The sequence below is a fragment of the Musa acuminata genome, chromosome BXJ2-9 (assembly GCF_036884655.1).
Source record: "Musa acuminata AAA Group cultivar baxijiao chromosome BXJ2-9, Cavendish_Baxijiao_AAA, whole genome shotgun sequence".
Taxonomy (NCBI): domain Eukaryota; kingdom Viridiplantae; phylum Streptophyta; class Magnoliopsida; order Zingiberales; family Musaceae; genus Musa; species Musa acuminata.
Genome location: NC_088346.1, coordinates 34,379,295 through 34,403,626, shown reverse-complemented (window position 1 = coordinate 34,403,626; position 24,332 = coordinate 34,379,295).

Here is a 24,332-nt window from a genome sequence, read left to right as displayed (position 1 = left end):
AGAATATATGTTCCAAATGACTCAGATATCAAGAACCAAATCTTGAACGAAGGTCACAATTCAAAGTATACTATGCATCCTGGTAGCACAAAAATGTACAGAGGTCTCCAAAGTCATTATTGGTGGAAAGGCATTAAGAATGATATTGCAATATATGTTTCAAGGTGTTTGACATGTCAGCAAATCAAAGCAGAACACCATAGACCTGGAGGTTTGTTACAGCCCTTAGATATTCCTGAATGGAAATAGGAATGCATTACTATAGACTTTATTTCAGGACTACCCAGAACCTCTAGAAAGCATGATGCTATTTGGGTCATTGTTGATAGGTTAACCAAGTCTGCACATTTCTTACTAATCAATATGACTTATTCTCTTGATAGGCTTGCATATTTGTATGTTGATGAAATAGTAAGACTTCATGGTGTCCCGAAGGAGATCATCTCGGATAGAGACTCTAGATTTCTTTCTAGATTGTGGAGGAGATTACAAGATTCTATGGGCACCAAAGTAAAGTTTAGGATTGCCTATCACTCTCAAACTGATGGTCAATCTGAAAGAACAATTCAAGTACTTGAGGATTTGCTAAGAGCCTATGTTATGAATTGGAGAGGCGAATGGGATAAAGATATTTCTCTTATTGAGTTCACTTACAATAATAGTTACCATTCGAGCATTCAGATGGCTCCTTATGAAGCATTGTATGGGCGAAAGTGCAGAACGCCTATATGTTGGGAGGAAGTTGGTGATAGAAAATTGTTAGCACTAGATAAAGTACAAGAGACTACTAAAAAGATTCAGGTTATCATAAAAAGGCTAAAGGCTGCTCAGAGTCAGCAAAAGAGCTATGCTGACAACAGAAGACGAGATATCAAGTTTCAAGTAGGGGATTTTGTATTCCTAAAGGTCTCCCCTTCCAAAGGCGTTGCAAGATTTGGAAAGAAAGGAAAGTTAAACCCAAGGTTTGTTGGACCTTTTGAGATCCTTGAAAGAATTGGCTCTGTCGCATACAAGATTGCCTTACCACCATCGATGTGTCATATTCATGATATATTTCATGTGTCAATGCTCAGAAAGTATATACCTGATCCCTCTCATGTCATTGAGTATGAGCCGATTGTGATTGAGAAAGACTTATTTTACAAGGAAGAGCCCATTCGGATTATTGATAAAAAAGAGAAGATCATAAGAAATAGAATTATTACTCTGGTTAAAATAATTTGGAAGCATCATTCTACAAATGAAACGACCTGGGAGCTAGAGGAAGAAATAAAGAAAGCTTATCCTCATCTTTTCGTCGAAAGAGGTATGACAAATTTAGAGGACTAAATTTTCTTTTAAGGAGGGGAGAGTGTAACATCCCCCATAAAAAAAAAAAAAATAGTAAATGCTTATTTATAAATATGAGGATTATTTAATAATTTTTTTAAATAATATTATATTAAAGTTTATGGCTAAGGACCTAAGAGTAAATAATAAAATTTTGATATGATTTATAGAATATTCAGAATTGAGTAAATAAAAATAAAATAAAATAAAATGGAGGACATGTGTCATTAACAAGGATGAGTCACTTGTATTTATTCTAAAGTTGACACCTAAACCCCCATATGCATGCTTGCCACCCCACTATTTTAGCATGAGTCAAACCTAAGTAATTTAAAGCACCATTAAAAAGAAACTTTGCAGCCAACGTTAGTTTGAGGAGAAGAAGAAGAAGAGAAGAAGAAGAAGAAGAAGAAGAAGAAGAAGAAGAAGAAGAAGAAGAAGGAGAAGAAGTGGAAACTTTGTTTGAGGTTTTGCATCAACTCCCTATATTTGGGAATCAAACTCATCTAAGGCAAGTGTTCTAACCTCTTCCTACAGAATTCCTAATCTCTATTTTCCTTTTAATACTTCATAATTCAAAAGATTTCAGCTTAGTACCAAACCTTTCTTTCCTTTTGATACAAAGCCATGAATCTGAAATTTTTTGGTAATCTGACTTCTATACATTGTTTTGGATCTAACTTTTAGCACTAAACTCTGATTTAGGCAAAGCCTAATCCATATGAAATTAGGCTCAAATATCTTTATTTTGACACTGAGATTGAATGATTTGGAGTTTAAATGCCTACTAAGACTTTTGTTTTAATTAACCCTACAAATTCTGCAAAATAGGGATTGAAATTTCTGACCTTCTGTTACTAAATTGCTCATAACTCTCTAGTAAAAATTCTGAATTATGCAAACTTAGTTCTTTTGAAACTAGATTCGCATATCTTTCTGTTGACATATAATTTAGAATTTTTGAAGTATGTTTGCCTTCTGAAACATCTGTTTAAATTGATTCTATCAAGTCTGCAAAATAGGGATGATCAATTCTGACCTTCCTTTACTCTATTTGTTGTAACTTCCTGTTAAGAATCGAAAAATTATAAATATGAGTTCATCCGAAAATAGATTGATACAGCTTTCCAATGAAATCTATTTTTAGTGATTTGGAGCATGCTTGATCACTCAAACAATTCAAAAAATGTACCATTCAAATTCTATCAGAATTGAAATCTTTGTTGGGTTTTGCCTATTCAATTTTCATCCTATTGAAAATTTGATTTCTTCTAAATTCTTCTTCAATTGAGCTTTATATTAGTCCTTTGAAGTTCTTGTATTGTTCATCCTGAAATTATTGTATATCTGAAATTTATTATGTAAAGCTTTGTTTGCATTTCCTTATTTGATAAAGGCATATGCATATCTTCGTTGTTCCGCATGTGCTTCTGATATGTGTCAATGTTATTGTTCATATTATCCTTTTGTACTCTGGTGTCTTGTGGGATATTGTGAACCTTTGCCATAAATGGTAAAGGGAGTTATGCTTAGAGCCCGCGATTGCTCTGCCAGCCCCATTGACTTCACTCAAACGTGGGTGGATGGAGCTCCCAAACGTGGGAGACTTATGCTTGGTGGTCATCCAGAAATGGATGAATCACATTATGTATGTGGTCCCACAGTGCCCTCTATGTTTATTGATATGATATCCAAAGCATTGTTTATGAGTTCATATTATGCTTTGGATAAAAATGGAATGCATGCTGCATCAAAAATGACATACAAGCTTGTGTTTATTATTCGGTTCACTTGTTATACTTTGAAATGTTTTGTTTGTCATTATTATGCCCCCAAACACTCTTATGCCTTTGATATGCACCTAAATGCTTCATGTGTCATTTGATACATGCCTAAATGCTTCTTTTGCCAATGAAATGCTCCAATTTTCTTTCTCCTATTGTTATGTCTAATGCCTGTTTTTGAATGAGGTAAACCTTTGTGATTTTATATCAAATGAGATGACTTCAAATGAACACTTGTATTTCTACTTTTGTATCTTGATACTAAGCCTGCTTGAACTTCTCCTATCGCCATGGATATGTTAGATGCTTGCTGAGCTCTTTATGCTCACCCCGTTGCTATATAAATTTTTCAGGGTAGCTTGTCACGCACTGAAAAGCTAGAATTGGGTTAAAGCAGTGAAAGGCTAGAAGATTTTTGAGCTAATCTTTGTTGGATGATAGGTTTTTGTTGTATAGTATACTTTACTTCTGATGTAATGTTAAGGATCTGTTGATACTTATGTGTTGTAAAAGTTTAAAGGATCGCTCATGTGTATGGAATGATAAGTTTAAGTTGTATAAGGATAAGAACTCATGGTAAATAATTATCTTTTTATGATTGTGTATACTTCTATGATTATGGATTTGTGTTGTGGTTGATGTTTAGTTGAGTTGCCTTTGGATTTTGTGAATCTATGAGTGAAGTGGATTATGATTTATGTAACGTACATGTTTATGAATTGTGAATATTGATTTTTGAATGATTCTTAGTATCCCCAAATTGTTAGATTGGATCCTGGATTGAATTGATGATGAATTATAATATTATTGATTTTAGACAGGGTCACACTTCCTGAATGTGATAATTCGGGGTGAGTGACACCAAGTCCCTACATCAAAGAGGTTAACAAGAGAAGAGCTTCGAGAGCGATATGCGAAGGGGTTATGTAGGCATTGTGATGAGCCGTGGAATCGTGAGCATCGCTGTAGTAAAGGGAGACTTACAATGATTAAACCAATAGAAGAATAGGTTATTGAACATCTAGAAGAGAGCCTTGAATATGTAGAAGAAGATGCAGGAGAAGAGCCAAAACTGACCGAAGTTATGATACATACACTAGCTGGCTACTCAAACCCGCAAACGATGAAAGTTGGAGGCCTTCTCAAACAACAACCGATCTTTGTTCTCATCGACACAGGTAGTACTAATAACTTTCTAAACAGTAAGGTTACTATCCAGATGGCCTTACCTATCAAGAATTGCAGCAAGTTTGACATTAAGGTCGCCGATGGATGGATTTTGAAGTATGATCGTAGGCGCCCGTAAGTGAAATTGTTGCTGACCATGAGGCCTTACTAAGAGATAATTGCATATTTCTTCCTTCTCCCTCTTGATGATCATGAGGCCATGCTCAGAATTAAATGGTTGATGACATTAGGTGATATTTCTTAGAATTTTATGCAACTAATTATGAAATTTTACAGTAAGGAGAAACAGGTGATATTGAACAGGAAACGTGGGGGTGACGTAACAACGATTTGCACACAACAAATGGAGAAGATTTTGCATAAAGCATACAGCGGCTTTTTGGTACAACTTTAGCAGAAAACTAAGGGAGAGCCAATAGAATTTGAAGATCTAAACCTACTTCCTATGCTTACTGAATTTTCAGATATATTTGACGAACCGCACAACCTACCTCTTACCCGTCGGCATGATCATTATATAATTATTCTTTCTGTTGAATCTCATATTTTGATGATAAAATCAATTTATGGGTTAATTGATCTAATTCATATTATTGAGTTAAGTGTGCAGGATTAGCTATGATAACCAGAAAACACAAAGCAAGAATACCGAAGTCAAGTTCGATGGACGTTTAAGAGTCCAAAGAATCGTCGGAGATGCTGCCGGAACCAACCGAGAAGAATTCAGGAACTTGTCGAAATTTTTGGAAGTTCGCCGAAGAGATTGTCGGAGGTTCGCGGAGATCACCGAGAAGGCTCCGCTACTCGTTAAAGTCATCACAAGATTGGGAGCTTGCTGGGAGTCCGTCTGAAGAAGTTCATCGGAAAGCTCGTCGGAACAAGACTCGACGTTCGCGGTTGAAAACTTGCTTAGGATATTTTTTGGTTATGTAGTTCACTTGTAATTAGGATTAGGATTAAGAGATAATCCTATATCCTAGTTACGGGCCAACTGGGCCCAAAATTAGACTTGGTTTGGGCTAAATTTAAAGCCCAACCAGTGAACTGAAGGGTCTGGTGGTGGCATCGCCAGACTGGGCGGTTGCACCGCCTAGCACCCGAGAGCCAGGCGGTGGCACCGCCAGTCCACTATCAGTGTTAGACACTGACAGGCTGTGGCACCGCCACTGGGCGGTGCCACCGCCAGCATCGGGAACCAAAGAGAATTTAAATTTTAGAGCCCAAATTTGAATCCTCTTGAGGCCTATAAATACCCCTCAAATCTCAGCTGAGATTATAACTTTTTGAGAAGCAATTAATTGAGAGAACCGCTTGTAAAAAATTATTTTCAATTTGCTAGAGTGTTCACCTCCTTCTTTCTTGCTGAAAATTTGTAAGAGTGTGAACCGCTTGTAAAAAGTTGTAAGAGGGGTATTTGTCCTTCCCCTTCAAGAGATTTGCAAGTGGAAGGTGGGAGCCTCATCGAAGAGGGCCTCGCAAGTGGATATAGGTTATTTGACCGAACCACTTTAAAATCGGCGTGATCTCTGGTTTGCATTTCATTATTGCTATTTACATTACTGTAAACCTTCTTACGTGCTTTATTTCCTCATTACATTTGCTACACAACTTTACGAATACGCTTTCAAGTTAAGCACTTTCGAGTTCGATTTTTATCGTACGAAAGATTTGTCAAAACCGACGTTTTAGTCCGCTGCACTAATTCACCCCCCCCCCCCCCCCCCCTCTTAGTGTCGCTCCGATCCTAATAATTGGTATCAGAGCAAGGCTCACTCTCATATTTGGTTTGATACCCAAGAGAGATGGCTTACTCCGGCATACATGAGGGTCATTCTATCACACGTCCACCCATGTTTAATGGGTCGGATTATACTTATTGGAAGACTCGTATGAGGATCTTCCTCATTTCCATGGATTTCGAGCTTTGACCTATTGTTGAAAACATATTTCAAAAATCTTCTCTTCCGATGAGCGAATGGAATGAATCGGAGAAGAAGGTTTTTGCTTTAAAAGCAAAGGCTATGAATGCCTTGTTTTGTGCACTGGACAAAAATGAATTTAATCGTGTTTTAATTTATGATTCAGCTTTTGATATTTGGAGAACTCTTGAGGTCACTCATGAAGGCACTAGCCGTGTGAAAGAGTCCAAAATCAACATCCTTGTGCACTCTTACGAACTCTTCCGAATGAAACCAAGTGAGTCCATCGGAGACATATACACCCGGTTCACGGATGTCATCAATGGACTCAAAGCTCTTGGTAAAGATTTTACTAACTTTGAACTAGTAACTAAAATATTAAGATCCCTCCCTAAAAGTTGGGATCCAAAAGTTACGGCCATTCAAGAGGCCAAAGACCTTAAAACATTCCCTCTTGAAGAACTTATTGGGTCTCTAATGACCTACGAAATGACATGTCAAGCTCATGACGAGCTCGAGAACTCCCTTCCAAAGAACAGGAAGGATATGACACTCACATCACAAGAAGACCACTTGAAAGGACCATCAAGTGATGAGGACAGTGACAATGACATTGCACTTTTGACTCAAAAATTTTAAAAATATTTAAGAAATAATAAATTTAAAAATAATACAAAAAATAAATTCGAACAAAAGAAGGACCAAGTGATTTGCTATAAGTGCAAAAAATTGGGACACTATAAGAACGATTGTCCTCAAGCCAAAAAGAGAACATCAAAGAAGAAGGCGCTCAAGGCAACGTGGGATGATTCAAGCACGTCCGAAGAAGAGGAGTCCAACACCAAGCAAGTTGCTCATTACGCCCTAATAGCCATCGGAGAAGAGGAAACGGATTTAATTGATGCAGATTTACTTTATCATGAATTATTAAATGCCTTCCATGAGTTATTTGATGAATGTAAGACAATTAGTAGAAAATACAAATTGCTAAAAAAGGAGCATGATAGTCTCACTTGTAATGTCGATAAATTAAAGACTGAATATCATGATAGTTTAGCTCCATGTATAAAATGCCATGATCTAGAAACTCTCCAAAAGGAGAACATGCTACTTAAGGACACCTTGAAGAAATTCGAGGTTGGTAGCAAGTTTTTGAACATGATCCTTACAAATAAGGGTCACGTTCCTAAAAGAAGTGGAATCGGATTTGTGAGAAGTCCTCACCAAAATCCAACCACCTTCATTAAAGGCCCTATCTTATATGTTCGGCACCAAAGCAATTGCAACTTTTATTGCAAATATGGACATAAAACTTATAAATGTCCATTCAAGAAAATTAGTCCGAACAAACTAATTTGGGTTCCTAAAGGAACCATGATCAATTCTATGCAATATGATGAACAAGTTAAATCAGTTTTTAAGGCACTCAAAAGAAAATGGGTACCTAAAAATAATCCCTTCTTGTATAAACATACACCATCACAAGCTAGGAGTAAGAGATGGCATCTAGATAGTGGATGCTCAAGACATATGACTGGAGATCCATCTCATTTCTCTATGCTCACTAGCAAAGAAGAAGGGTACGTCACCTTCGGAGACAACAACCAAGGTAAAATCATTGGCAAGGGAACCATAGGTAACAAATTAAATTTTTTTATTAATGATGTCTTACTAGTTGATGGATTGAAACATAATCTCTTGAGTGTTAGTCAATTATGCGATAAAGGTTATATCGTTAGATTGGAATCAAATGTGTGTATTATTGAAAAACCAAACCATAACATAACTATGATTGCATTAAAACAAAATAATGTCTACACCATCAACCTTGATGAACTAAGTAATGAAATGTGCTTCTCCGCTTTAAATGATGATGCTTGGCTTTAGCATAGGAGACTAGGCTATGCAAGCATGAAACTAATATCTAAGATCTCATCTAGAGAATTGGTGTGAGGAATTCCAAATATAAAGTTTATCAAGGACAAAGTATGCGATGCATGTCAACTAGGTAAACAAATAAAAACTAGTTTCAAACCAAAAACTCAAATTAGCACCACTAGAACATTACAATTGATTCATTTAGACTTATTTGGACCAATTGACACGACAAGTCTAGGAGGAAGCAAATATGCGTTTGTAATTGTGGATGACTATACTAGATACACTTGGACCTATTTCTTAGCTCACAAAAGTGATTGTTTCAAGTGTTTCTCTAAATTTTGTAAACTCACTCAAAACGAAAAAGGTTTCATAATTTCATCAATTTGGAGTGATCACGATGGCGAATTTCAAAACCGTGACTTTCAAAATTTTTGTGAAGTTAACGGATACAATCACAACTTCTCCACTCCGAGGAATCCCCAACAAAATGGTAGTTGAAAGAAAAAATAAAAAACTATAAGAAATGGCTAGAACGATGTTAAATGAACATAGTTTACCCAAGTATTTTTGGGCCGAAGCCGTGAATACGGCTTGTTACATCATGAATAGGGTTCTAATAAGATCGTCCCTATCAAAAACTCCCTATGAATTATAGAATAACAAAAAACCAAATATTTCCTATTTTAAAGTTTTCGGTTGTAAATGCTTTATTTTGAATGAAAGGAATGCCTTAGGAAAATTTGATGCTAAATCCGATGAAGGCATCTTTCTTGGTTAGTCTTCCGTTTCTAAGGTTTTTCAGGTTTTCAACAAAAGAATCTTAGTAATAGAAGAATCTATTCATGTAGTTTTTAATGAAATTTCTAATTTAAAGAAAAATGATTTTGATGATGATCTTGGTTTTGATAATTTGAATTTAAATGAACCCCCTCCTCAAAATAGCAACTTGGATGCACCTTCTTCCGAAATTTCCTTACCCAAGGAATGGAAGTATATAGATGCTCATCCAAATGAGCTAATTATAGGAGAAACATCAAAAGGGTTCAAACTCGTTCCTCTTTCAAGAATTTTTGTGCTAACACCACCTTCCTTTCTCAAACCGAACCTAAATGCATTGACGATGCCTTAAAAGATGATTTTTGGGTTATTGCAATGCAAGAAGAATTAAATCAATTTGAGAGGAATAAGGTATGGAAGCTTGTTCCTAGACCTAGTGATCATTTAGTCATTGGTACTAAATGGGTCTTTAGAAACAAGCAAGATGAAAATGGTATCGTAGTTAGAAACAAGGCTAGATTAGTGGCCAAAGGTTTCAACCAAGAAGAATGTATTGATTACGAAAAAACCTTCGCTCCCGTGGCTCGATTAGAAGCCATAAGGATGCTCCTTGCCTATGCTAGTAGTAATAATTTTAAACTATTTCAAATGGATATCAAAAGTGCTTTCTTGAATGGTTTTATTTCCGAAGAAGTATATGTCGAACAACCTCCCAGATTTGAAAATTCTCTTCTTCCTAATCATGTATTCAAATTGACTAAGGCTCTCTATGGCTTGAAACAAGCTCCTAAAGCTTAATATGAAAGGCTTAGTTCCTTTCTTATTTTAAATAATTTTACCAAAAGCAAGGTTGATACTACATTATTTATCAAACATTTTAAAAATAATTTTTTTATTGTGCAAATTTATGTTGACGATATTATTTTTGGCTCTTCGGATGAATCACTATGTGAATCATTTGCCAAATGTATGAGTCATGAATTTGAAATGAGTTTAATGGGTGAATTAACTTTCTTTTTAGGATTACAAATCAAACAACTTAGTGATGGTATATTTCTTAACCAATCTAAATATACATTAGAATTGTTAAAATGATTTAACATAGATAATTCAAAAGCAATAGACACCCCTATGTGTACTGCGACTAAGTTAGATATGGATGAAAATAGTGAAAATTTTGATCAAAAAACATATAGGGGAATGATAGGTAGTCTACTCTACCTCACCGCGACTAGACCGGATATTATGTTTAGTGTAGGACTTTGCGCTAGGTTTCAATCTAATCCTAAATTATCTCATCTTAAGAGTATTAAAAGAATATTTAGGTATCTTAAAGGAACTCCAAATTTAGGATTGTGGTATCTAAAATCTAAAAAATTCGATTTAATAGCTTATGCAGATGCCGATTTTGGTGGATGTAGGATAGATAGAAAAAGTACATCCGGAACATGCCAATTTTTAGGACATGCACTTGTTTCTTGGACTTCCAAGAAACAAAATTCAGTTGCACTATCTATGGCGGAAGCCGAATACATTACTGCAAGTGCATGGTGTGCACAAGTTGTTTGGATGAAAAATATATTAGAAGACTATGGAATTCACTTCAAAAACATTCCCATAAAATGTGATAATACTAGTGCTATATGTCTTACCAAAAATCCAATTCAGCACTCTAGAACTAAGCATATTGATATTAGGCATCATTTCATATGTAATCATGTCCTTAACAATAATGTTGTTTTAGAATTTATTAACACAAAGCATCAATTGGTAGATATTTTTACAAAAGCCTTAAATGAAGACCAATTTGAATTCATTAGAAGGGAACTAGGCATGTTAAATTATCCCTGAAAATAAGCTTGTTTGAATATATTTTTTGAAAAATGTCTCATCCTTTTCCGTTCTTCTATGGATTTGACTTCATTATTCTCCTTCAATTCAAAATGACATATTGAAGTACAACTCATTATCTTAACCTATCTTGAGTCCAACACCTCTGAAAAACAAAAGGGGGAAGAAAATTTTTTTTTTCTTCTTCTTCCGCAACACGCCGTCGGTGGCACCGCCAGAACCGACTGTAGCACCACCTGAGCGCTCGGGCGCCAGGCAGTGGCACCGCTTGGTTTGGCGATGGCACCACCCGAGACACCCTATAAATTCCAAATGGTTAGGGTCGACGGTGACACCGCCCCCAACCCGTGCAGACCTCCCTCAAACTCTCCCAAAAACTTCCTAATTCTCATTCTAACCTCTAGAAGTCTTGGAGAGGGATTCTTATTGGTCCAAGCTCTCCATCCTCCAAGAAACATTCCATAAGGTAAAATATTTCCTTCCCCTTCTTCTTGTTTTACCTACTCATTACAATTTCATATTTTTTTTATCATCTTGTCTAGACAATGGCCCCTAAGAGATCAAAAGGGAAAAGGATTGAAGGAGATTCATATGACCACGATCTTTTTAGATCCAAAGAAGAGGCCCTTAGGTTTCCAAAATTTGAAACAAGATATATCCATAAGGGTAAACACGTTGATCTCGATGAACTAGGAGACTTAGAACCCATTAGGTGGTTTGCTCATCTAGAGGCCCTACCTCTCCTACAAATAGATGAACCAATTTATCCCAGGTTAGTTAGGCTCTTTTATGCAAACATATGGGTAGATAACGATAGCCTAAGTACTTACCTTTTAGGAACACAAATTAGGATTTCTGATAATACTATTTGTGAACTAATTGGAATCACTGAAAAAGATAAGGCCTACTATTTTAGAGGTAAATGGGATGTTAATATAATAGGAGCAACTTACACCGAAGCTGTCGAAACTATTTTTGCAAACTTGGACCTCGGAATAATACCCAAGAGTTGCGAACACTTACTACCTTTTAACTCTAAGATTCTTCATCATATCATAACAAGCATACAATTCCCTAAGTAATATTATCTTGATGAAATGAGTCTAATAGAGATAAGCACCATGTATTGGATTATGACCGGTCAACATAACTGTTTTGGATACTCAATACGGCAACACATGCAAGATATTACAGCTAAAGATACTAGGTTGTCATATGGGGAGTTAATCACTAGATTTCTTCGTGCCTATGACATCTGCATCCCACCCGATGAAGAAACAATTCAAAGTGATAGATATAACATCATCAATAAAAATCTACTAAAGAGACTTAGGTGCACATTTAATAATGGAATATGGGTAAGGCAACCTAGAAGGACTGATCCTATTCCTCCACCAATAGAACAACTAGAAACACCAATTTTTAGGGGAAATGAATCTCCTCCTCCTAGTCCCTTTGGCATAGCACCTTCAGCTCCTGTTTTATCCTCTGAAGGACTCATTATGGCATAACTGTCTCAGATCAAATTCCAACAAGACCAACTCAAATCGCAGCAAGAACAAATTCAACTCCAGCAAATTGAAATTTTGAAAGAACTATGACAAATGAATCAAAAAATAGATGTTATGTATCAGCACTATGGATTACCTCCTAAGGATTAATTGATGTATCTTTTTATTCTGTTCTGTTTACTCTTAATATCAAGGTCGAAGCTTGTCATCTTTTGAACAAAAACTGAACCTTCTTCTTAGATGTATTTTTAAAATTCTGGATATATGCTAATTTTTAGATGAATTCTGGATAAATATTTTTGGCAAACTTGAATGATTAATCTTAATGCTGGATTTTTTCTCTATTGATTTGATGATCACATATTGTGTGTTTCAAAGTCTCATCTCCTTTTTGTTAATGACAAAGGGGGAGAAAAGTGATGACTTGTACCATTTTGATAACATGACATATGAATTACAAAAGCTTGTGTGATATGAATGTCTTATATGCCTTGCAAAATCTTTAAAAATATCGCAAGATTGATTGATCATATTGAAAGCATGCCTTGCATCTATATCATGAAATTCATGTTGAAAATTTTTATCTCCTGTCGTAGTAAAAATCGTCCCTTATCATTCGACTTGAAAATGATTTTCATCGAAGTTTCGTATTTACTATTGCTTAATGAGAATAACAATAAGTTCTACAGTTAGAACTTATCGGTTTATGCTTGAATTCAATTGGATAGAATTCAAGTGTTTTTATCTTCTCATAATATAGCATATAGATAGGGGGAGTTATGTTTAACTTCGTCATCAATTGATTGTCATCATAAAAAAGGAGGAGATTGTTGAATCTCGGATTTTGATGATAATATCAATTGATGGGTTAATTGATCTAATCCATATTATTGAGTTAAGTGTGCAGGATTAACTATGAAAACCAGAAAACACAAAGCAAGAATACCGGAGTCAAGTTCGATGGACGTTTAAGAGTCCGAAGAATCGTCGGAGATGCTGCCGGAACCAACCAAGAAGAATTCAGGAACTTGTCGGAATTTTCGGAAGTTCGCCGAAGAGATCGTCAGAGGTTCGCGGAGATCACCGAGAAGGCTCGGCTACTCGTTAAAGTCATCACAAGATCGGGAGCTTGCTGGGAGTCCGTCGGAAGAAGTTCGTCGGAAAGCTCGCCGAAACAAGACTCGACGTTCGCGGTTGAAAACTTGCTTAGGATGTTTTTGGTTATGTAGTTCACTTATAATTAGGATTAGGATTAAGAGATAATCCTATATCCTGGTTAGGGGCCAATGGGCCCAAAATTAGACTTGGTTTGGGCTAAATTTAAAGCCCAACTAATGAACCGAAGGGTCTGGCGGTGGCACCGCCCAGCACCCGAGAGCCAAGCGGTGGCACCGCTTGGCTGGGCGGTGACACCGCCACTGACAGGCGGTGGCACTGCCAGCATCGGGAACCAAAGAGAATTCAAATTTTGGAGCCCAAATTTGAATCCTCTTGAGGCATATAAATACCCCTCAAATCTCAGCTGAGATTACAACTTTTTGAGAAGCAATTGATTGAGAGAAAGGTCTTAGAAAAGTGTTAGCAAGTCTTGTTTTCAATTTGCTAGAGTGTTCACCTCCTTCTTTCTTGCTGAAAATTTGTAAGAGTGTGAACCGCTTGTAAAAAGTTGTAAGAGGGGTATTTGCCCTTCCCCTTCAAGAGATTTGCTAGTGGAAGGTGGGAGCCTCATCGAAGAGAGCCTCGTAAGTGGATGTAGGTCATTTGACCGAACCACTTTAAAATCGACGTGATCTCTGGTTTGCATTTCATTATTGCTATTTACATTACTGCAAACCTTCTTACGTGCTTTATTTCCTCATTACCTTTGCTGCACAACTTTACGAATATGCTTTCAAGTTAAGCACTTCCGAGTTTGATTTTTATCGTACGAAAGATTTGTCAAAACTGACGTTTTAGTCCACTACACTAATTCACCCCCCCCCCCTCTTAGTGCCGCTCTGATCCTAACACTTTCAGGCAAACCTCCAGAAAATACTTGACCATATAAGTATCTACATCTCCAAAAGGATGAAATAGAAAGGATTGTAAAAGAGATGCTCGAAACAGGAGTTATTCGGCCAAGTTGCAACCTCTACTCTTCACCGGTGCTACTTGTGCGCAAGAAGGAAGGACCATAGTGAATATGCATTGATTACCGAGCTCTCTGTTAGGATCGAGAGCACTAAGAGGGGGGGGGGGTGAATTAGTGCAGCGGAAATCTTTCAGCGATTTAAAAACGAAAGCTGCGTTCGTCCGATAAAAAACGATTTCGATATAAAAGCATAATCACAGTGCAGTTTGCATCTAAGCGCAGTTTGCGTCTAAGCGCAGTTTGCATCTAAGCGCAGTTTGGGTCTAAGCACAGTTTGCGTCTAAGCGCAGTTTGCGTCTAAACTCAGTTTTACGTCCAAACGTAGATTTACGTCTAAACGCAGTTTTACGTCTAAACGCAGTTTTACGTCTAAACGCAGTTTTGCGTCTAAACGCAGTTTTACGTCTAAACGCAGTTTTACGTCTAAACGCAATTTTGCGTCTAAACGCAGTTTTACGTCTAAACGTAATTTTACGTCTAAATGTAGTTTTGCGTCTAAAAGCAGTTTTGAACCTTGAAAAGCATTTTACGTAGAAAGCAATTTGCAGTTATAAATAGAATCCGAATGTAAGCGTAAACTGTAGTGTGAAGATCGTACGAAAACACGATTTACGTTTGAATGCAGATTCTGAAAGATCAGAGCTTAGAAACTCGTTCGTAAAGGCGCAGAGGGCAGTAGCAATGTAGGAGGTTTGCAGTAATGATAAAGTGCTCAAGGTAAAAGCAAACCAGAGATTTAGAGTGGTTCGGTCAGTCTTGACCTACTCCACTTTTGGCTTCCTCCTCCGACGAGGTCACCGACGTCAACTAGCTGCCTTCCTTCAATGGGCGAAGGCTAACTGCCCTTTTACAGTTTCTCTCCTTTTGACAGGCTCAGGAGACAACCTTTACAGATCCTTTCTCTCCTCTCTTTACAACTCAAAACTTGAAGAACAGAAGGAGGAGAACTTTAGGACTTTACACAAATTTGAGCTCTTAGAATCACTGAAAAGATCAAGAATTCGGTGTGGATCTGTATCACTTCAGTGCTGAATGGGTGGGGTATTTATAGGCCCCAACCCAGTTCAAATTTGGAGCTCAAAACGATCAAATCGATCAAATCCCAGAATTCTGGGATCAGGCGGTTGCACCTCTTGACTGGAGAGGTGGCACCGCCTGGCAGAGCTCGAAGACTGAGCTCAGGCGATTGCTCCTCTCTGCCAGAGCTCGAAGACTGAGCTCGATGGTTGCATCACCTGGCAGAGCTCGAAGACTGAGCTCGGTGGTTGCACCGCCTGGCAGAGCTCGAAGTCTGAGCTCGGTGGTTGCATCACCTGGCAGAGCTCGAAACTAAGCTCAGGCTGATGCACCTCTCTGCCAGAGCTCGAAGACTGAGCTCGGTGGTTGCATCACCTGGCAGAGCTCGAGACTGAGCTCAGGCTGATGCACCTCTCTGCCAGAGCTCGAAGACTGAGCTCAGTGGTTGCACCGCCTGGCAGAGCTCGAAACTTGAGCTCTGGCGGTGCTACCTCTTGACAGAGGAGGTTGCACCGCCCAGTCTAGCTCGAAGACTGAGCTCTGGGCGGTTGCACCTCTTGGCTGGGGCGGTTGCACCTCCCAGCCTCGCAGCCCTGGCGGTTGCACCTCCTGGTGCAATCAGGGTCCGAATGGTTCGCTCCATTCGGCCCAATTTGAATCTTTTCAGGGGCCCAATTGCCCCAAGATTAAGCTAATGGGATCACCTCCCATTTTAAGCTTAATCATCATGCTAAATACGATTAACTCTAAGACAACTTCTGCAGCTTTGCTCCGATGCGTCAATCGCTTCTTCCGGCGAGTTTCCGGCCAACTTCCGTCGATCATCCGATAAACCCTCGGTGATCCTTCTGCGGACATCCGGCATACTCCTGGACTTTGCGACGATCCACTTGGCGAGTTCCGACGAGCTTCGCTTGGCAAGCTTCTGGACTTCTCGGATCTGTTCTCGCTGAACCTCCGACGACCGTCCGAACTTCCGTCGAACTCTCGAACTCCCAACGTGATCATGATCTTGACTCCGGCGCAACACCTGCTGCTTGTCTTACTCTCATCGTAGTTAATCCTGCACACTTATCTCAACACATAGATTAGATAACAAATGACAATTGACTTCATCATCAAAATCCGAGATTCAACAATCTCCCCCTTTTTGATGATGACAATCAATTGATAAAGGAGTTGTCCTTAACTCCCCCTATCTATATGCCATAGTTGAGATAAGTCAACCTTGAATTCAAGACCAAAGAATTCAAGTGACGTATTGATAAGTTAGATCAGTTAAACTTATCAATGCTCCCATCATGATGCCCATCATGATGTATCTCTTCAAGAATGATGTCAAGGCATGACATACATCATCAAGTTTGTATGATAGTGTTTGTAACTATTCATCATGTAATCATATAAAGCTACGAAGGACTTTTTACATGATGCATACATTTGAGATTTTCTAGCAAGTTTGCATTTTCTTCACAATTTTCTTCACAATATAGAATATCGAATCAAGATATGATGCAAACATGTTCACATATCTCTTGGTGATGCAAGGATGGCATAACTATAACATTGTTTATAGCATCACTCAAGTATTTGCAACTATACATATCTCTTGGTGATGCAAGGATGGCATAACTATAACATTGTTTATAGCATCACTCAAGTATTTGCAACTATGACATAGACATGATTATGGCAGTTCAGCTATGACATAGTGTTTATCAATTCATATGTTTCTGTTCAGCTATGACATAGTGTTTATCAATTCATATGTTTCTCCCCCTTTGTCATCAACAAAAAGCATGATAGCATTATCAAGCACATAAAGGAAGTCATATAATACTTTGAATATCTCTTTATTGTTTGTTGCTTGAAGGAAGAAAGTCATTTTTCAAAAAGTTTTCATAGCATTCAAACCGAAAAATGAACTTCTTACATGCATTTGGTTAAAAATATTTGTCACATAATTTGTAACATGTTATTTGATCAAGCGATGTCAAGGCATGTAATAGTAATACCATCCGAAAAATAATTTTAACTATTCATCATGTATTCGGACACATCAACATTCCTAATTCTCTTCTTATGTAATCAAATTGTTCTTCACATAGGGGTTTTGTGAAGATATCAGCTCGTACGATGCAAATTTTTGTTTGATATCTTGATACATGGCATGATAGCAATCATATTAGTAATAGCAACCATATCAATGTCATACTGCTGACTTATCAACTACATTGGTATGTTGCTTCATATTTTTCAAGGCATAGGCTTTTAAACCTTTTTAGTTTCAGTGCAAAATCCGAGATAAACAACAAGAGATGTTTGCAAATATGCATACACAAACAAAGATAACCATATCAGGGTAACATATGTACAGCATATCAGGTAACCATAAAAACAAGGTCCTTCATGAATAACATAAGGAGTTTACAACATGTCATATCAAAAACAGCAGATGTTCATACAAGCTCATTCATGGGGTGGAAGATTAAAGTGCCTAAGTAAAGAGTCAAATTGTCGATGGATTTGCTGCAGCTCGGTTAGGATTTGATCTTGTCGAAGTTCAAGCCGTTCTTGTCTTTGTTCAAATCGGTCCATCCGAATCCCGATATCTTCGATGGATGACGTGTGAGTTTGCTCAACCGGATGTGTTTCCTCAAAGGGACAGATCGGAGGAGATTGGGTACTCCTAAAGACTGGGGTTTCCGGCTCTGGTTCAGGTTCAGGTTCAGGCTGAGGGGGATCAGTTCTTCTAGGCATTCTAACCCAGTTACCGTTTCTATAGTGACATCTTAGTCGGTGAAGTAGATTTTTGTTTATTATGCTGAATCTATCTACTTTCATTACTTCTTCTTCTAGTGGTATTTGAATGTCGTAAGCTTTCATTATTCTAGTAATTATTCCACCATATGGGAGCATCATATCCTTCTTAGATAATTCTAACATGTTTTGTTGGATCAGATAGCCAAGACAAATGTCACGTCCTTTCATGATTATGTACATAATTCCTAATTCCAATTGACTCACTTCATCATGATGGTATTGTTTAGGAAGAATTATACTAGTCATGATATGATGAAGTATCTTAGTGTTAAAAGGCAGTAGATGTTCACAACTTTTAGGAACAGATTCTATGTTAGGATTGGCAAGGATTGTTCCTAAGGCTTCAACGTAGGATGTTTCAATGGTTTTTTCATCCCATAATCCTTTAAAGTAAAGTCCTATGCTTTTCATGGGAATACCTATCATATCACAAATGAATCTATCAGTGATTGAGATGTGTTGTCCTAAGAGATAGGTTGACATCCTTTCTTCATCATCTATTTGCATGTTGTTGTAAAACAATCTAACTAGTCTAGGATAGATGGGTTCGTTGATCTGCAAAATTGAAAGTAGATTTAGGTTTGCAAACCATTGGATAGTCTCTACATCTCTTAGTTCATTCAGATCTACGTATTTTCCCTTATTGATGCTTCTTAGTTCGAAGGAGAGAAATTTTTCAGCATGGTTTTTGGAATCAAAAAGAGTGAGATCAAACTCTTCTACTACTCTCCTCTTTCCCTTGTCCCTTGAGGATCTTCTAGATCCCATAACTACTGCTGTTTAGAGGGATGATGATGAGCTAAAGTAAATGAAGAACAAAACAGAATTTAAGAGCTTCTTAGAGAGTACCTTTGTGAAATCTTCAAGAGAAGGAAGGATTCTTGATGTTTTGCTCCGAAATGGGAGGTATTTGGAAGGCTTAGAGGAGTGAAATGGGAATTGAGGAGACTTGGAAGAGTAGAGGAGGAAATGGGGGTGAGTTGGGGTCGGTTCCATAGCCGGCCCTAGTGTGGGTTTAAAGGGCAGAGCTGCTGGCGGTTGCACCTCTGGCTGGAGCGGTGCAACCTCTAGCAACCCGTGATAGCTGGAGGTGCCACCGCCAGCTGGAGAGGTGCCACCGCCTGCAGCCAGTGAGCACCTAATATGATTTGATTAGGGAGCCTTTGCCTTGAGGAGAGTTTCAGAGCATGATTTCGTAGGAGTTTTTATTTAAGGAAGAAGCTCTTGTACGATCAAGATAGATCTTTTAACGTGCATACATATGTTTGTTTGGTATCCCTTTTAAGATCATGACATATTTAGTTTCTACAAGAATTAATTCGTAGATGAACGGGTTTTGAAGATCAGGGGGGTATGTGAATTTGGATATCATACGTTTCTAATAAGGTTGTATCGTATTTGTGATTTCACAACTTCCACTTGTTACTTCAGCGTTGCGAGTTCCTTTTTGATTCTTGGTTTATGACCATTGAGAGTCAAGGAGCAGAATATTATTTCTTGCTCCGGCCTAGACTTTTAATGTTTTTATAGGAAGGGATGATCTTTAGGAACCCATTTGCTTTTGGGTGCCTCATAAATAGATCTACATTTTCTATCATGTTGCATAGAGTTTATCATGGTTCCTTTAGGAACCCAAATTAATTTGTTTGGACTTATTTTCTTGAAAGGACAACAATGTGTCTTGTGTCCAGATTTGCAACAAAAGTTGCACTTGGTTTGGTGTTGAACATGTAAGATGGAGCCTTTTATGAAGGTGGTTGGATTTTGGTGAGGATTTCTCACAAATCCAATCCCGCTCCTTTTTGGAATGTGATCCTTGTTTGCAAGGATCATGTTCAATGACTTGCTACCAACCTCGAATTTCTTCAAGGTGTCCTTGAGTAGCAGGTTTTCTTTTTGCATAGTTTCTAAATCATGACATTTGATACATGAATTTAAACTATCATGATGTTCGGCTTTTAACTTATCAAACTCACAAGTAAGACAATCATGCATCTTTTTCAGCAATTTATATTTTCTACTTATACTCTTGCATTCATCAAATAAATCATGGAAGGCATTTAATAATTCATCGAAAGATAAATCAGCATCTAATAAGTCCGTTACCTCCTCTCCGATGGCCATTAAGGCGTAATGAGCAACTTGCTCGGTGTTGGACTCCTCTTCTTCAGATGCGCTCGAGTCATCCCATGTTGCTTGAAGAGCCTTCTTCTTTGATGTTCTTCTTTTGACTTGGGGACAATCATTCTTGTAATGTCCCGGCTTTTTACATTCGTAGCAGATCACTTGGTCCTTCTTGGGTTCAAGTTTATTTTTCACATCGTTTTTAAACTTGTTTCTTTTGAAGAATTTCTTAAACTTTCTTGTCAAAAGTGCCAAGTCATCATCACAGTCCTCATCACTTGAGTTTTCTCTCAAGTGGCATTCAGAAGTTTTAAGTGCCATATCCTTCCTGTTCTTTGGAAGGATGTCTTCTTGCTCTTCATGAGCTTTGCAAGTTATTTCGTAGGTCATTAATGACCCGATTAGTTCTTCAAGAGGGAAGTTGCGCAGATCTTTTGCCTCTTGAATGGCAGTGACTTTAGGATCCCAACTTTTAGGAAGGGATCTTAGTATTTTATTTACGAGTTCAAAATCCGAAAAACTTTTTCCGAGTCCTTTTAGACTGTTGACGACATCTGTGAAACGGGTAAACATGTCGCCAATGGTTTCACTCGGTTTCATTCGGAAAAGTTCAAAAGAATGCAGCAACAGATTGATTTTTGACTCTTTCACTCTACTTGTGCCCTCGTGGGTCACTTCAAGTGTGTGCCAGATATCAAAAGCAGTTTCGCAAGTTGAAACACGATTAAACTCGTTTTTATCAAGTGCGCAAAATAAGGCATTCATAGCCTTTGCATTAAGAGCGAAAGCCTTCTTTTCCAACTCATTCCAATCGATCATTGGAAGAGAAGACTTTGAAAAACCATTCTCGACAAGATTCCATAATTCAAAATCCATAGAAATAAGAAAGATCCTCATTCGGGTCTTCCAGTAGGTGTAGTCCGTCCCATTAAACATGGGTGGACGTGTAATAGAATGGCCCTCTTGGTTTCCGGCGTAAGCCATCTCTCTTGGGTTTTAATCCTTTTGAGAGTTAACCGGGCTCTGATACCAATTGTTAGGATCGAGAGCACTAAGAGGGGGGGGGGGTGAATTAGTGCAACGGAAATCTTTCAGCGATTTAAAAACGAAAGCTGCGTTCGTCCGATAAAAAATGATTTCGATATAAAAGCAGAATCACAGTGCAGTTTGCATCTAAGCGCAATTTACGTCTAAGCGCAGTTTGCGTCTAAGCGCAGTTTGGGTCTAAGCACAGTTTGCGTCTAAGCGCAGTTTGCGTCTAAGCGTAGTTTGCGTCTAAACTCAGTTTTACGTCCAAACGTAGATTTACGTCTAAACGCAGTTTTACGTCTAAACGCAGTTTTACGTCTAAACGCAGTTTTGCGTCTAAACGCAGTTTTGCGTCTAAACGTAGTTTTACGTCTAAACGCAGTTTTACGTCTAAACGCAGTTTTGCGTCTAAACGCAGTTTTACGTCTAAACGTAATTTTACGTCTAAATGTAGTTTTGCGTCTAAAAGCAGTTTTGAACCTTGAAAAGCGTTTTACGTAGAAAGCAATTTGCAGTTATAAATGGAATCCGAATGTAAGCATAAACTGCAGTGTGAAGATCGTACGAAAACACGATTTACGTTTGAATGCAGATTCTGAAAGATCAGAGCTTAGAAACTCGTTCGTAAAGGCGCAGAGGGTAGTAGCAATGTAGGAGGTTTGCAGTAATGATAAAGTGCTCAAGGTAAAAGCAAACCAGAGATTTAGAGTGGTTCGGTCAGTCTTGACCTACTCCACTTTTGGCTTCCTCCTCCGACGAGGTCACCGACGTCAACTAGCTGCCTTCCTTCAATGGACGAAGGCTAACTGCCCTTTTACAGTTTCTCTCCTTTTGACAGGCTCAGGAGACAACCTTTACAGATCCTTTCTCTCCTCTCTTTACAACTCAAAACTTGAAGAACAGAAGGAGGAGAACTTTAGGACTTTACACAAATTTGAGCTCTTAGAATCACTGAAAAGATCAAGAATTCGGTGTGGATCTGTATCACTTCAGTGCTGAATGGGTGGGGTATTTATAGGCCCCAACCCAGTTCAAATTTGGAGCTCAAAACGATCAAATCGATCAAATCCCAGAATTCTGGGATCAGGCGGTTGCACCTCTTGACTGGAGAGGTGGCACCGCCTGGCAGAGCTCAAAGACTGAGCTCAGGCGATTGCTCCTCTCTGCTAGAGCTCGAAGACTGAGCTCGATGGTTGCATCACCTGGCAGAGCTCGAAGACTGAGCTCGGTGGTTGCACCGCCTGGCAGAGCTCGAAGTCTGAGCTCGGTGGTTGCATCACCTGGCAGAGCTCGAAACTGAGCTCAGGCTGATGCACCTCTCTGCCAGAGCTCGAAGACTGAGCTCGGTGGTTGCATTGTTGAATCTTGGATTTTGATGATATAATCAATTGGTGGGTTAATTGATCTAATCCATATTATTGAGTTAAGTGCGCAGGATTAACTACGATAACCAGAAAACATAAAGCAAGGATACCGGAGTCGAGCTCGATGGACGTTTAAGAGACCGAAGAATCATCGGAGATGCTGCCGGAACCATCCGAGAAGAAATCGGGAACGTGTCGAAAGTTCGCCGAAGAAATCGTCGGAGGCTCGCGGAGATCACCGAGAAGGCTCGGCTACTCGTTAAAAGTCATCACAAAGATTGGGAGCTTGCAGGGAGTCCGTCGGAAGAAGTTCGTCGGAAAGCTCGCCGGAACAAGACTCGACGTTCGCAGTTGAAAATTTGCTTAGGATGTGTTTTGGTTATGTAGTCCACTTGTAATTAGGATTAGGATTAAGAGATAATCCTATATCCTGGTTAGGGGCTAACTGGGCCCAAAGTCAGAGTTGGTTTAGGCTAAAAATTAAGCTAAACCAGCGAACTAGAGAGCCAAGATTGAAGCCCAACTAGTGGCTGAAAACACTGTAGTTGGGCTGAAAATACTGTAGGCGGTGGCACCGCCTAGTTGGGCGGTGGAACCGCCCAGCACCCGAGTGCTGGGCGGTGACACCTCCTTGGCTGGGCGGTTGCACCGTCCAGTACCCGAGTGCTGGGCGGTGGCACCGCCTGGCTGGGCGGTGGAACCTCCAGCACCGGGAACCCTAAAAGAATTCAAATTTTGAAACCCAAAATTTGAATCCTCTTGAGGCCTATAAATACCCCTCAAATCTCAACTGAGGTTACAACTTTTGATAAGCATTTTGATTGAGAGAAAAGTCTTAGAAAGTCTTAGCAAGTCTTGTTTTCAATTTGCTAGAGAGTTCTCCTCCTTCTTTCTTATTGAAAATTTGTAAGAGGTTGAGCTGCTTGTAAAAGGTTGTAAGAGGGGTGTTTACCCTTCCATTTCAAGAGACTTGCTAGTGGAAGGTGGGAGCCTCATCGAAGAGGGGCCTCGCAAGTGGAGTAGGTCATTTGACCGAACCACTCTAAAAATCGGCGTAATCTCTGGTTTGCTCTTTATTATTGTCATTTACATTACTGTAAATCTTCTTACTGCTTTAGTTCCTTATTACTCTTGTTGCGCAACTTCAAGAATACGCCTTCAAGTTAAATTTCTCAAGTTTCGTTCTTAACGTACGAAAGATTTTGATTAAAATCGAAGTTTTTATCCGCTGCACTAATTCACCCCCCCCCTCTTAGTGCCGCTCCGATCCTAACAAGTGGTATCAGAGCGAGGTTATCTCTCATATTTGGTTTAATACCCAAGAGAGATGGCTTATTCCGGCATGCAAGAGGGTCATTCTATTGCACGACCACCTTTGTTTAATGGGTCGGATTACACATATTGGAAGACTCGCATGAGGATCTTCCTCATTTCTATGGACTTTGAGCTTTGGTCTATTGTTGAGAATGGATTTCAAAAATCTTCTCTTCCGATGAGTGAATGGAATGAATCGGAGAAGAAGGTTTTTGCTTTAAATGCAAAGGCTATGAATGCCTTGTTTTGTGCATTAGACAAAAACGAATTTAATCGTGTTTCAATGTGTG